This window comes from Myxocyprinus asiaticus, chromosome 18 (assembly GCF_019703515.2).
Source record: "Myxocyprinus asiaticus isolate MX2 ecotype Aquarium Trade chromosome 18, UBuf_Myxa_2, whole genome shotgun sequence".
Lineage (NCBI taxonomy): Eukaryota > Metazoa > Chordata > Actinopteri > Cypriniformes > Catostomidae > Myxocyprinus > Myxocyprinus asiaticus.
Genome location: NC_059361.1, coordinates 31,487,760 through 31,500,739, shown reverse-complemented (window position 1 = coordinate 31,500,739; position 12,980 = coordinate 31,487,760).

Here is a 12,980-nt window from a genome sequence, read left to right as displayed (position 1 = left end):
TGTTAGTGAATTCTGCAGTTATAGGGTATTTTTTATTTATTTTTTACTTAATTTTTGTGACCCTATATGCTTTTAATTAATTATTTTAATAGTTTTATAGTCAACCTGACATCACAAGCAGCACCATGCCATTCCTTAAGTTGATATCCAGCACCTTACACCTTTCTTTATCAGTCATTCCATTTTATTGTACTGTTTATGACATGCTGCAATAAGCACATGTAAAAGTTATTTGAGGCACTTCATATGGACCTGATTAGCATCTGTGAAAGCACCTAATTATTTTTCAAGTGCTATTGTCAGCCTGCATCCCTCCAGTTTCGAAACTAAACGAATTAATGAAAAGTAAAGTGAAGGCAAGGTCAGCATGCCTTTGTAGGTAGTGTGTGTTCTGTATAGACCAATTTCCCTTTGTTCAGCCTGAAAGACAGAATAAATGTTTGATAATTAGCTGTGACTGGGATGTCCAGAATTTCCAAAGCAGTGGACAGACTGACAGAATGGGAGCAACCAAAAGACGGAGGCCCAACTAAGTACACTGTAAGCATTAGTCTATCAAGGCCATTTTGTCATCTCTAACAATCACTCATGATGAATGCATGAGTAAAGGTGAACCTTCAAGTTCCAGATCTGTCAAAAAAGAAAAAGCAAATTTAGATTTGTACGTTTGTATCCTTTTATATCTCGCCATAGTTTTTCCACTTCCCCTCTCTTATTAGGCATTAATGGGTTTTCAATGGAGTTCAATATCCTCAACCCCTTCTTTGACTCGTCAAGCTCCACTGGCCATAACCAACAGAATTAATTACAATTGATTAAACTCATCTTTGTGGGAGCCCATTCCACATCTAAAAATAATTAACCATTTCCTTTTGTTCTTTAATCAGACAGGGAAGTTTTAAACATCCCAAAAGAAATTGCTTGACAAAAGATTGATGTTTATTGTGATTGGATGGTCTGGGGAGACAGTGGGTGGTTGGATTTCTCTTTTATGTCTTTCCGCAATGATGATTAGTGGAAACTTAAAAGACTTTTGGACAGTCCATGCATCTACTGTATGGGAATTACAGTGAATCACAAACAACTGAGCAGTTATGAAGGCAGCTTTATTCCTTACATTGGTCAGTACATTGCATAAAATACATTGCATTATAAAATGGATAGTTCAGACTTGTGATGAGCATCTTTTTTATGTTAAACTCTAACCCCAGCTGTTATTTATACAGGACACCATATAACTAGGTACATTGTGAGAATATTAACATTACACATTTTATTTTATCATTAGTTTGACATCATTTTGGTCACATTTAAGCTTTTTAAGCTTTATAGTCAAAACATTATAGTCACCTGCCTAATATGATGTTGGTCCTCCTTGTGCTGCCAAAACAGCACCGACCCACCAAGGCATGGACTCTACAACACCCCTGAAGTTGTCTTGTGGTATCTGGCACCAAGACAATTGCAGCAGATACTTCAAGTCCTGTAATTTGCGAGGTGGAGCCGCCGTGGATCAGACTTGTTGGTCCAGGACATCCCACAGATGCTCAATCGGACTGAGATCTGGGGAATTTGGAGGCCAGGGCAACACCTTGAACTCTATATCATGTTCCTCAAACCATTCCTGAGCAATGTGTGCAGTGTGGCAGGGTGCATTATCCTGCTGAAAGAGGCCACTGCCATCAGGGAATACCATTGCCATGAAGGAGTGTACCTGGTCTGCAACAATGTTTAGGAAGGTGGCACGTATCAAATTGACCTCCACATGAATGGCTGGACCCAGGGTTTCCCAGCAGAACATTACCCAGAGCATCACACTCCCTCCACCGGCTCATCGTCTTCCCACAGTGCATCCTGGTGCCATCACTTCCCCAGGTAAACGGCGTACACATACATGGCTGTCCACATGATGTAAAAGAAAACGTGACTCATCGGACCAGGCGACCTTCTTCCACTGCTTCAAGGTGCAGTTCCGATGATTGTGTGCCCATTGTAGGCGCTTTTGACAGTGGACAGGGGTCATCATGGACACTCTGACCAGTTTGTGGCTACACAGCCCCATGTGCAGCAGGATGCGTTGCACTGTGTGTTGTGAAATATTCCTCCCGTAACCATCATTCAAATTTTCTGTGACTTGTGACACAATAGACCTTCTGTCAGTTCGGACCAGATGGGATAGCCGTCGTTGCCCTCATGCATCGATGAGCCTTGGGTGCACAACACCCTGTCACCGGTTTATGGTTTATCCCTCCTCGGACCACTGCCGGTAAGCACTCACCACTAGTGACCGGGAGCACCCCACAAGCATTGCCGTTTCAGAGATGCATTGACCCAGTCGTCTGAACAAAACAATTTGGCCCTTAATAAAGTCGCTCAGGTATTTACTCCTGCCCATTTCTCCTGCATTCAACATGTTGACTACGAGAACGAGATTGTTCGCTTACCATCTAATTTACTCAGACCTTGACATGTGGTCTTGTTAGGAGATGATCAACGTTATTCGCTTCACCTGTGAGTGGTCATAATGTTTTGACTTATCGGTATATATTTTGTAACATGTTTATTGTTTACATGCTTAATTTTATTATTTACAAGTATTTACATTCATCTGTAGAACATGTCCTAAAACAGTACTGTCTCTTCAAGAATTTGGCAGTTCAGCAGGCGTCATAGAAGTATTTCGGTTGAGCGCACATTAACTAGAGTGGATTCGAATGGCTTCTTTACCACATATGTGTGATTAGAATTAAATGCTTTTTTTTTTTTTTTTTTTTTGACTGTAAAGAATGTGAATGGATTGCATGAATTTCGTCTTTAGATACACATTACACGGAATAAGTAAAACCAAACATTTACTCTCAACATGCAGTAAAAGGTTCTCGGTGCTTCTTCGCCACTATAATCTAAAAAAAATCGCTTTAGATTATAGTGGCTTCGGTGCCATCACTCTGTTCTCTCACTCTCATACTAACCACACACACACACGTCCCCTCACAAACATACCCACACACACATTTGGCGAGCAGATAACTTGGTGATAGAGCCCAGCTTTGTCAGTTATCGTAACAGCGGAGACAAGCGTTAAATGGGCAGGCGCAATTAACCAGTTTCTCCGCCCACATTCGCGGCCACATTCTCTGGCCAGAAACCTCGCGTGACGTACTCTACACAAGAACCACGTCCGCCATTTTGTGCCCTCCTTCTCTCCTTACACCCACACACACAAACATACCTTCCTCTCATGTATTATAGGCTTATTTGTTACCATATCTAATCATGTTACTGTTTAGTTTGTAGTTGGAAGTTGGAAGATATCGACTGCATTGTATTGATTATTAACTGATATTACTGCATCAGTAAACTTTGTTATACTTTAAAGAGAAATATTTTAGTATTGTTCTGCATGCACCTGTGTCAAGGGCTGGCAGGGGATGTCAGTGCTCGGATTCAAGTCATTGTTTTCCTTTTGAATGTCGATGTTCTCTAGACATCGACTTTCCTAAGAGAACAATCCTATATTGAGACTTATATATCTGAGTCTTCCACGACTCTGCCCTCTGAGTCTGCCACAACTCCGCCCTCTAAGTCTGCCACGACTCCGCCCACTGAGTCTTCCATGACTCCGCTTTCTGAGTCTTCCACGACTCCACCCTCTCCTCTTCCAGCTGTCCCATCCACTCCCCCAGAGACACTGCCCACTCCGTCTCCAGCTCCTCCTCCCAAGACTCAAATCCCTGCTCTTCCTGTGGCTCCGCCTGCTCCACCTCTGGCTCCTCTTCCTGAAACGCAAATCTCTGCTCCTCCTCCTGAATCTCAAAGCCCTGATCCTCCAGCGGTTCCACCCGCTCCACCTCCGGATCCTCCTACTGGAACTCAAATCCCTGCTCCTCCTGCGGCTCCGCATGCTCCACCTCTGGCTCCTCCTCCTGAGTCTCAACTCCAAATGTGGCTCCACCCCCTGTAGCTCATCCCTGGTCTCCTGATCGTCCACAGGCTCATTCCTGGCCTCCTGATTGTCTGCAGGCTCATCCCTGGCCTCCTGATCATCAGACCCGGCCGTCCGCCTGATATCCCTTCCTTAGTACCAACCATCTTCATTTGGGAGTCGGGAGCCGCCCCTTTTGGGGCGAGAGACTCTTATGTTGAAATCACTTTCTGCACTGCATTTCCCAAGATGCCTGGTTATCATCCTCACCTGTCCTCCATCATCATTGTGTTCAGCTGTTTTGCGTTTACCTTCATTTGTGCCTCTATTTATACCCTCATGTTCAGTTATTCCTAGTCTAGTCGCGTCCATAGTAGCATTGAAGCTAAGTAGTCCTTTTGTTCATTAAGCCTTGTGTTATTTGTATTGGTATATTCGTCTTCTTCATTAAACACTGCATTTGGGTTCACTAACTTCTCTCTCTCCTTGTTCATTGCTTACATTCATATTTGTTTTTCCTAGACAGAATCAAGATTATGGTGACCACTGAGTGCAAATGGTGACCTTTACCTAAGTGTCTTGCTTGTCAGATATTTCCAAAATAATCTCTAAAGTTTCACCTTCAGAGTTTCAAACAAGAACTCAACAATGTCACAAACTGTAGTCAGATACTAGTCTGCAATCAAAAGTCAGAGATTTCAATATTAACATTTCTCATCAAATTCTCACAAAACCAAATTCTCTGAGCTATGCTATACATATTTATTTTATAGCTCTATACTGTATGTCAGCAATAGTATAATTTGTTTCTATTTGTTATGTTTGTTACTGAGCTATGAAAGAGCAATCTAGGAGTAATAAAATTTTCCTTTGGGTGATCCTTAATGTGACAGACTGGAAATAAGTCTGATAGTGAAAGACAAAGTTAAGGTTAAAAATAAATAAATACATAATAATAATAATAATTAAAAAAATTAGACACCCCAATTTTTTTTTTTTTTCAGTTTTATTATATAAATCAGAGTCTTTATTAAGTGTTCCAGAGTTACATGGATTTAAGTTTAGTGTCTTCTACAAATTGCCTGTAGGTGGCGAATTACGCTATATTGATGGGGAAGTTACGTTCTGGCAAAAGGTCAAAGCAATTAAAGAAAGCGCCAGAACGCTGCAGATGTTAAATTGTGTTGTTTCTCATCATTTTCTACAGTTACTAACTCATGCTCCCATGTTTGAAACCGGTAACATTTATCCCAGGAAAGTGTTTAAGGTCTCCGAACTCCCTGTCAGTGGTTTATCTCTATGTCTATCCTTTTAATAAGTAGTTGATTTAACTGTTGGGTTTGTATAGACCACAGTGAGTTTTGGTTCACTTTCAATTAGTTGCATTTGCTAGGTCAATGACCTATAATTGTAGTCGTTTTACTTGTTTTTCCCTCTTGAGTTCACCAGTCAGCGTCGTCTCCAGAGAAGTAGTCTCCAGGGGTGAAAAGATTTGTCATGACTACAGCAAACTATCTTAATATTCTTCTTACTGAAATCTGCACCTTACACAGGAGAATAATGGAATTTAGAGCAGCATTCTATCACACATGATCATATCTAGTTAAAATTCAAGGCATACTTAAAGAGAAAATGTTTCCCAAGTTTCAATCTATTGAAGAAAATAAATGTTTTACTACCCCCGACCCCTTCTTTAAACCATCAAGAATTCATGCTGACATGATATTATGATAGAACCGCTGGTGACTGCGCAGACCTCATGCAGAGCAATTCATTAGTAATGAAAATGACATGCTGATTCAATCATGTACCATCCCACAGACATCCTTTTACTTGTGCATCAGTGTCCAAATTGGTTACATAGCTCAAAGCCTATGCATCCTACTCTGTGCTTTTTGTGGTTCAGACCACATTTACATCAGAGGAATCACAAGAGAACTGAACTTATATTGATTTACATTATGGGGGCTGATTAATGTACAAGCATACAGTTCCTGTTACAGCAAGGTTCAGGTTAGATGATTTTTAATGTTTTCAGATGGCAAGCTTCATTAGCTTCCCATACTGCACTTGCTCTGGGCCAGGCAAATGCATATTAAACTATGAGGGGAAAAAAACTGCAGCGCTTTTAAAAAACACCTTGGGGGTTTTGTGTTTCGTAAGTGCATGCAAAACATCTGCTTTTCGTAACTCGCTCCATTCATTCATTGCTTAACATTTTGATCACATATGTGCATAAACGTACTTTTTCACTTATCTATTCATTTATGCACACTCAAGGAATGTGATGGCATTATTCTACACTTATCAAAACAGTTCTCATACTGTTGGAGCCAGAGAAATACAAGTATCACAAAGATGTATGACCATGTGTATAATTCAAATTCTTCTGCAGATGTGCTTGGCCTGCTCTCTGTAGATTTGTGTGCAGTCTGGGTGTACATGTATGTTCTGAATGTGACTGCACAATCAATGCAGAGCATGGAAAGATAGAGAGATAGAAAGTCCGACAAGTAGTGAGAGAAAGATTGATAAGTTTGCTGGATGAGGATTAGATAAAAGGGGGATAGTTCAACCAAAATTGAAAATTAATTTACTAAAACGTATGTTGTTCCAAACCCGTATGACTTCTTACGTGGCACAGAAAAGGCAGAGTATTATTCTCAGTTACCATTCACTTTCATTGTATGGGAAAAAGATATGTGAATGTTGGTCCATAACATTCTGCCTAACATCTCCTTTTAGGTTTAGATTATGGTTAGGGTCAGGGACAGGACTATGCTTATTTGAAAGGAATGTTAATCCAGAAACAACAACAACATTTTGATTCTTATATTGGCAAAATATTGGTGACTGTTGATCATGACATACAGAGGGCAGCAGCACTCCACAATCCAAATTCTGCAGCAAAACAATTTGAAAGGCATTGTGGCACTAGATTAATCTTTTCCTATCTTTCGCTTCTCTACTCTCAGCAGCACTCTGGTGGACAGATATAATTAATGGATCACTATTTAAATCCAGCCTTTTTGCCCCCATCCCCTTCATCTCCCCCTGCCTCCGCCTGACAGAGGCAAGTGTTGAGATTGACAGATTGGCTATTTCTGGATATCAGCTGTAATTAAAGCTCATTTAGGCTGCTGATGGCATTTTCCGACCCCTCCATCCACACCAGTTAGAGACAGTATTAGGTTCTAAACACTGTGGATCAGATAGGGTTAATAAAAGGGGGACTCAAAAGGTCCAGGGCGACAATGCACCTCAGTGTCCTGGTCAGCTTCCAGGTGCCGCCAAGAAGTTATGGATGTTCCATAATGCATGATGTGTGAGCGCTCTGTATTGATCAAATGAACACTCAGAGAGCAGGATGCTACAGATCACATGGAAGATAAATCTTGCGTCCCGCTAGTGTACATTTCTGTTCCTCCAAACTCTCTTACTGTCATTAGGGCTTTACTATATCAAGAAAGATAAAGCAATATATATGGACTTTTGTCAGAGCATGATCAATTATTACTTATAAAATTTTCATGTTTCTTAGATCAAAGCAGTGAAACGCAGCTTCAAACAAAGCAGCTTTATCAATCCACTCATAATGTAATGTGACTCAGGAGAAAGATAGATCTCACACTGTTAAAGGGATAGCTCACCCAAAAATAAAAATTCTGTCATTAATTACATTATAATTCTGACATTCCTAATCCATATGCTGTTATTTTTTTCCATGGAACACTAAAAAGTAATTTGAATAATCTTCATGCAGCTCTTTTTCCATATAGCAACATTACATGCTCTGTCAAGCTCCAAAAAGGACAAAAATACACCTTGTATGAAAATAGATACGTTGCATGGAAATAGTTTTTCCTTTAAAAAAATACTAATATTTTTGTACATCTCTCTCCCTCTCTCTTTGTAAAGTATTTACACAAATGTAATAAATAATTCATTGCTAACATTCGTTCCAAGTGTTCCTGTGCAGACCTGCTACCCTAAACTCAGCAATAATGCTGTTGTGCTGGATTCTAGGTGGATCTTAAAGCCTTTTTAAAGATTCATGTTTTTCAGAAAGCATCTAAAAGGAAATCTCCATCCCTTTAGGCATTTTACACTGCCTCCTACCAAAAACAATTTGCCATGGTACACTAAACACCTCTTTTAACATGTTATCAAATACTTTTGTTAATAAACAGACAAACATGTTTACGGCACCAGCACACAATGACACCCAGAAAGAACTACCCATGAATGTCTTTCATCAGCTGGTTTAATGAAGGGAAGATGATGGCTGCATCCAAAACCTAAAAAATGCTGCCTACAAATGGTGCATTTGGAGGTAGGTAGGCATCAAGGTGTATCCAAATCTAAGGCCGTGTTCAGACCTGCACTGAAAAGCATAATAAATTAACTTTACTCAATTGATTGAATAAACTCGTTTACTCAGTTGAATTGTGTAATGGCTTCTTGTGTAACTAAGTTCACTTAACTTGGTGTTCATACAGAATTAACTATTTAAGGTAGATGCAAGTAGACTAAACTCAGATTTGCTATTTAAATATTGTTGTTATACATAATAATTGTAATTGAATTTACTAAAATTTAGATCATACAATAAAGAAGATTATAACTGATGCAAAAGGATAACTGAGATAGAGTTAACAGGGTCCAACTGGTCAAAAGGGGACACAGATCACTTGAATGGGGACATCACACGAAACAACTATTTGCAAAAAACTTAATACTACAAAAGAGCTAAAAGCTCTATGAATTCTTAATAACAACTTTATAAATGCCTCCAGAATTTCCCTTTGACCAAGAAAACATAATTAAATAATTCAAGCGCAAGGAATTATGGGTGTTCCCCATAGCCTCAGTTTTGTTTGAGTTATTGACACTTAAAATATTAAGTCTATAGATTTTTAAGATAAATAAGTTAGAGCATAGACATTTAAGTTATGAGCCCAAAAATTTCAATTAATGTTTAATTAAGACAACTTGATTTTTTCCAGTAATTACAACATTAGTGCTTACAGTGTAACACCCGTCTCGGGTGATCCGATCACAAGTGGACAGCTGTGACATATTGCAGTTTGCACCTGGCATCACCATGTGTCTCCAATGTGTCTTAAAGGAATATTCTGGGTTCAATACAAGTTAAGATCAGTCGACAGCATTTGTGGCAAAATACTGATTACCACAAAAAATAATTTCGATTGGCTATAACTTTACACAGAAAAGGTTAGTAGGTGATTTTATCACACTAAAACCATGTTAACACTCATATTGTTTACGTCTTGCGGCTATACTTATACTATAGCAAAAAGTGAGTATTTTAACATTAAAAAACTGGCCCCATGCACTTCCATTGTAAGTGCTTTACTGTAACCCAGATGTGTTTTTGTTTTTTTTAACCCAATTAGGAATGCCCAATTCCCAGTGCGCTTTTAATTCCTCGTGGTTGCGTAGTGATTCGCCTCAATCCGGGTGGCGGAGGATGAATCCCAGTTGCCTCCGCATCTGAGACCATCAACCCACTCATCTTATCATGTGGCTTGTTAAGCATTGCCACGGAGACATAGCACGTGTGGAGGCTTCACGCCACCCACTGCGGCATCCGCGCTCAACTCACCACGCGCCTCACCGAGAATGAACCACATTATAGCGACCACGAGGAGGTTACCCCATGTGACTCTACCCTCCCTAGCAACCGGGCCAATTTGGTTGCTTAGGAGACCTGGCTGGAGTCAGATGTGTGCTTTTTTTTAAAGAAAAGGAGGGACAAGTCAAAAGAAATTTTTGTCGATTGAGCTTAATTTGTGTTGAACCCTGAATATTCCTTTAATTCACCACTTCTGTTCTGATCGAGAGACCCTCCCCCTCGATGTTGTTGTCTGCTTCGCACGAAAACTATGTCACTCTTATTGTTAAGTAAACAGGAAGATGGACACGTGAACATGTCATGTAAGCAAGTGTCTATATTTTATTTATTTTCAGTAGCATTCATGTTCATTGTTAAAGAACACCCTTTTATTCACAGCCTCCCTAAAAATCCAACACAGATGATGCAATTTCTGTTTGTGTTGTCGAATACACATCAGGACATATTTGCTGTTCACACTAGAACTGGAATGTGGCCATATGCGTCCCTGACCTGTGGTTTGAGTGATCCTATAACAAAATGTTTTGCACCCTTTCGCACCTGTATTTAGTGCTGACCACTTGTGATCGGATTACCCGAGATGGATGGTAAAACAAGGTCTGAACAGGGCCTATGATGTCTTTATCTGGTCAGTTTCTGAAGGCAGAATAGATATCTCTTTCACCACCAAAAATGGCATCTTATGGAGCCGTTAAAAGCAGTAAATGGATTTATAAATGTACAGTTTTTCATTTGACCAACTTCCATTTTTATCAAGAAATAAGCATTGTAGTTGCAAAATATTTGCTTGGGTATCTCTACAGCTCAGTCAAATTTGTTTTAGATCATTTAGACATGACTTTATGGTGCCTTTAGAAAGCTGTCAGAAAAATGTTTCCTTACGAGCTGCCGTCATACACAAAACATTGCCTGTGAAGTCATAGACTGACTGGCCTTATTTTAAGACACAGCTGATGACTCTGTTCCGGTAAATAATAGAAGGAAGCAAGCAAACTTTAGTTCTTTTCTTGGCCTCAATCTCCTCTGCTTTCTGTCCTTTTAGTTCACCACAAAATGTGCCACCTATCGCTCTTTTTTTCATCTCTCTTAAATGTATTTTTCCTGCCAGCGTGCATAGTAATCGGACATCACTTTTTTTTTTTTTTTTTTTTTTTTTTGGAGGTGCAGCTATAGTTCTAAATAAGTTTCTTCCTCTTCTAGCCCTGCCAGACTTTCATATAAATGCTTATCTATTTCCAGCCATTCAGGCTTTTAGCAATCTTGAATGGTGAAAATGAAAATTAAAAAATGAAAATGAAACAAAAAAGTTGTTGTGACACAGCGTGGTGTATAACTGTTGATGATAATACTGTATTAAATGTGAGAAACCACAAAAAAAAAAAAAAAAACGTAATAAATTCTTCACTAAATTCTGCAAGTAACAAAGTTTTATCTACACTCAAATTATTTTTTGAGGCTGTTCACTTTATTTAAACAATTAATTTTGATTTAACATCATTGTATCAGGTTTCTTGTTCAAACACCATTGCATCATGTTAAACTGACTTGAATAGGTGACTCTTTAGCTTAACTCAATTTTTTCATTTGAAAGAACGTTTCAATTAAGTAGCTCATTCAGAAAGGGCAACTGGCAGCAGAAAATAAACAGTTGAGACAGTCGACAGCAGATGTCAAGTGTTTTCATTTGAAGAGATAAATTTGATGTTAAGTAATTAAATTGCAATTTTATTATTATGAGTTTGTTAACAATTTTAATGTTTCAATGGGGGCACTGCAAGGATTATTGGAGTTCATTTTACTTAAGAATAATTTACACATTTAAACTTTATTTAAATGGATTTCTATGACTATTATTTTTTTGCTTGACCAGATTACCTTCTTTTATAATTACAATAAATGGTTATTGTTGTTTTTTTAATTCTGTTGTTTGTCTTGCATTACCCTATATTGTACAAAATACAATCTATAACACCATTCACAGGAGCAGCAACTGGATTTTTAAATGTACTTTAAAATTGTAACTTGTTCTTTATCTCTGTTTTATGTATGTGCTGATTTTGAGAGCATAACAACTGTACCCCTACTGTCAAAATTCTTCAAGTTAGAGCAACACACTCCAAAACCTTTGAAGAATCTTTGCCAAGCGAGGGGGAGTTCAGGGATGAAGGATCTGGGAACTTCTTGGGCCAATTTCTCTGGTATGATAACTGCACACATTACTAATGTCCATCTTCAGAAGACATGAATTAATCTACTGGAGACATATGGATTCATTTTATGATGGCTATATTTGCTTTTTGGAGCTTCAAAACTTGGCACCCATTCACCTGCATTGTATGGACCTAAAGAGCTGAAATCTCCTTCTAAAATGCATTGATGTTAAGAGGGAATGTATCATCAAAGCCCTGTTTGTCTGCCAAAATGAGGATCCTGACAACCTCATCAAGGAGTACATGGTATAGTTGCTTGAACATTTCTTGTTGTGTGAAATTAATGTATAGAAATAAAAGCTTGATGGTGTATAACAATGTAGCTTGTTCTTTTACAGGATTAAATGTTTTTCAGCCCTCAGATTGATTTTCAAGAAACATCCTTGGGAATTTTGTCACCAGGCATGAAGGTTGTAATGTTGATGATCCTCCTGCAGATATTGGATTGATAAGTTTGCTATTTTTAAAAAAAAAAAAATTTATTTTACATTTTTGTAAATTGGTATTGCATTCTTTAAGAATATTCTGGGTTCAATACAAATTAAACTCAATCGACAGCATTTGTGGTAAAATGTTGATTACAAAAAAATAAAATAAAAAAATAAATACAATTCATCTTGTCCTTCCACGTGGAATTGTATTTATTTTATTTATTATATAAGAGCAAAAAAGTTGTTTACAGTGAGGCATTTACAATGGAAGTCAATAGGGCCAATCTGTAAACATTAAAATACTCACCATCAAAAGTATAGCCACAAGACGTAAACAATGTGTGTTAACATGATTTTATTGTGACAAATCGCTTCTTAACCTTTGTGTAAAGTTTTATTAAATTTTACAATTTCGTTGCCATGATGTAATGCTGTAATCCCTAAAATGACCGTAAAAGTGATGATTAAACAACTTAAAAGTGCACTCAGTAATTTTTTTCCTCATTAAAATAGTTTAACTCCTAAAGACATAATATTGTAATTTAGCAATATATGTAGGAAATCATGACCACTCACATTAAAATGAAGACTCCAGTCATATCAGTAACTGTAATGAGTCATCAGATTTGAGATCCATGTGCAGCTTTAATAATGATAAATGTCATAATACAGACAGGCAGGGTCAATCACCAGAAAGTATTAACAAAGGCAATCCAGAGTGGTAGAAAATAAACAGGCAAGAGGTCAGGGCAGGCGGC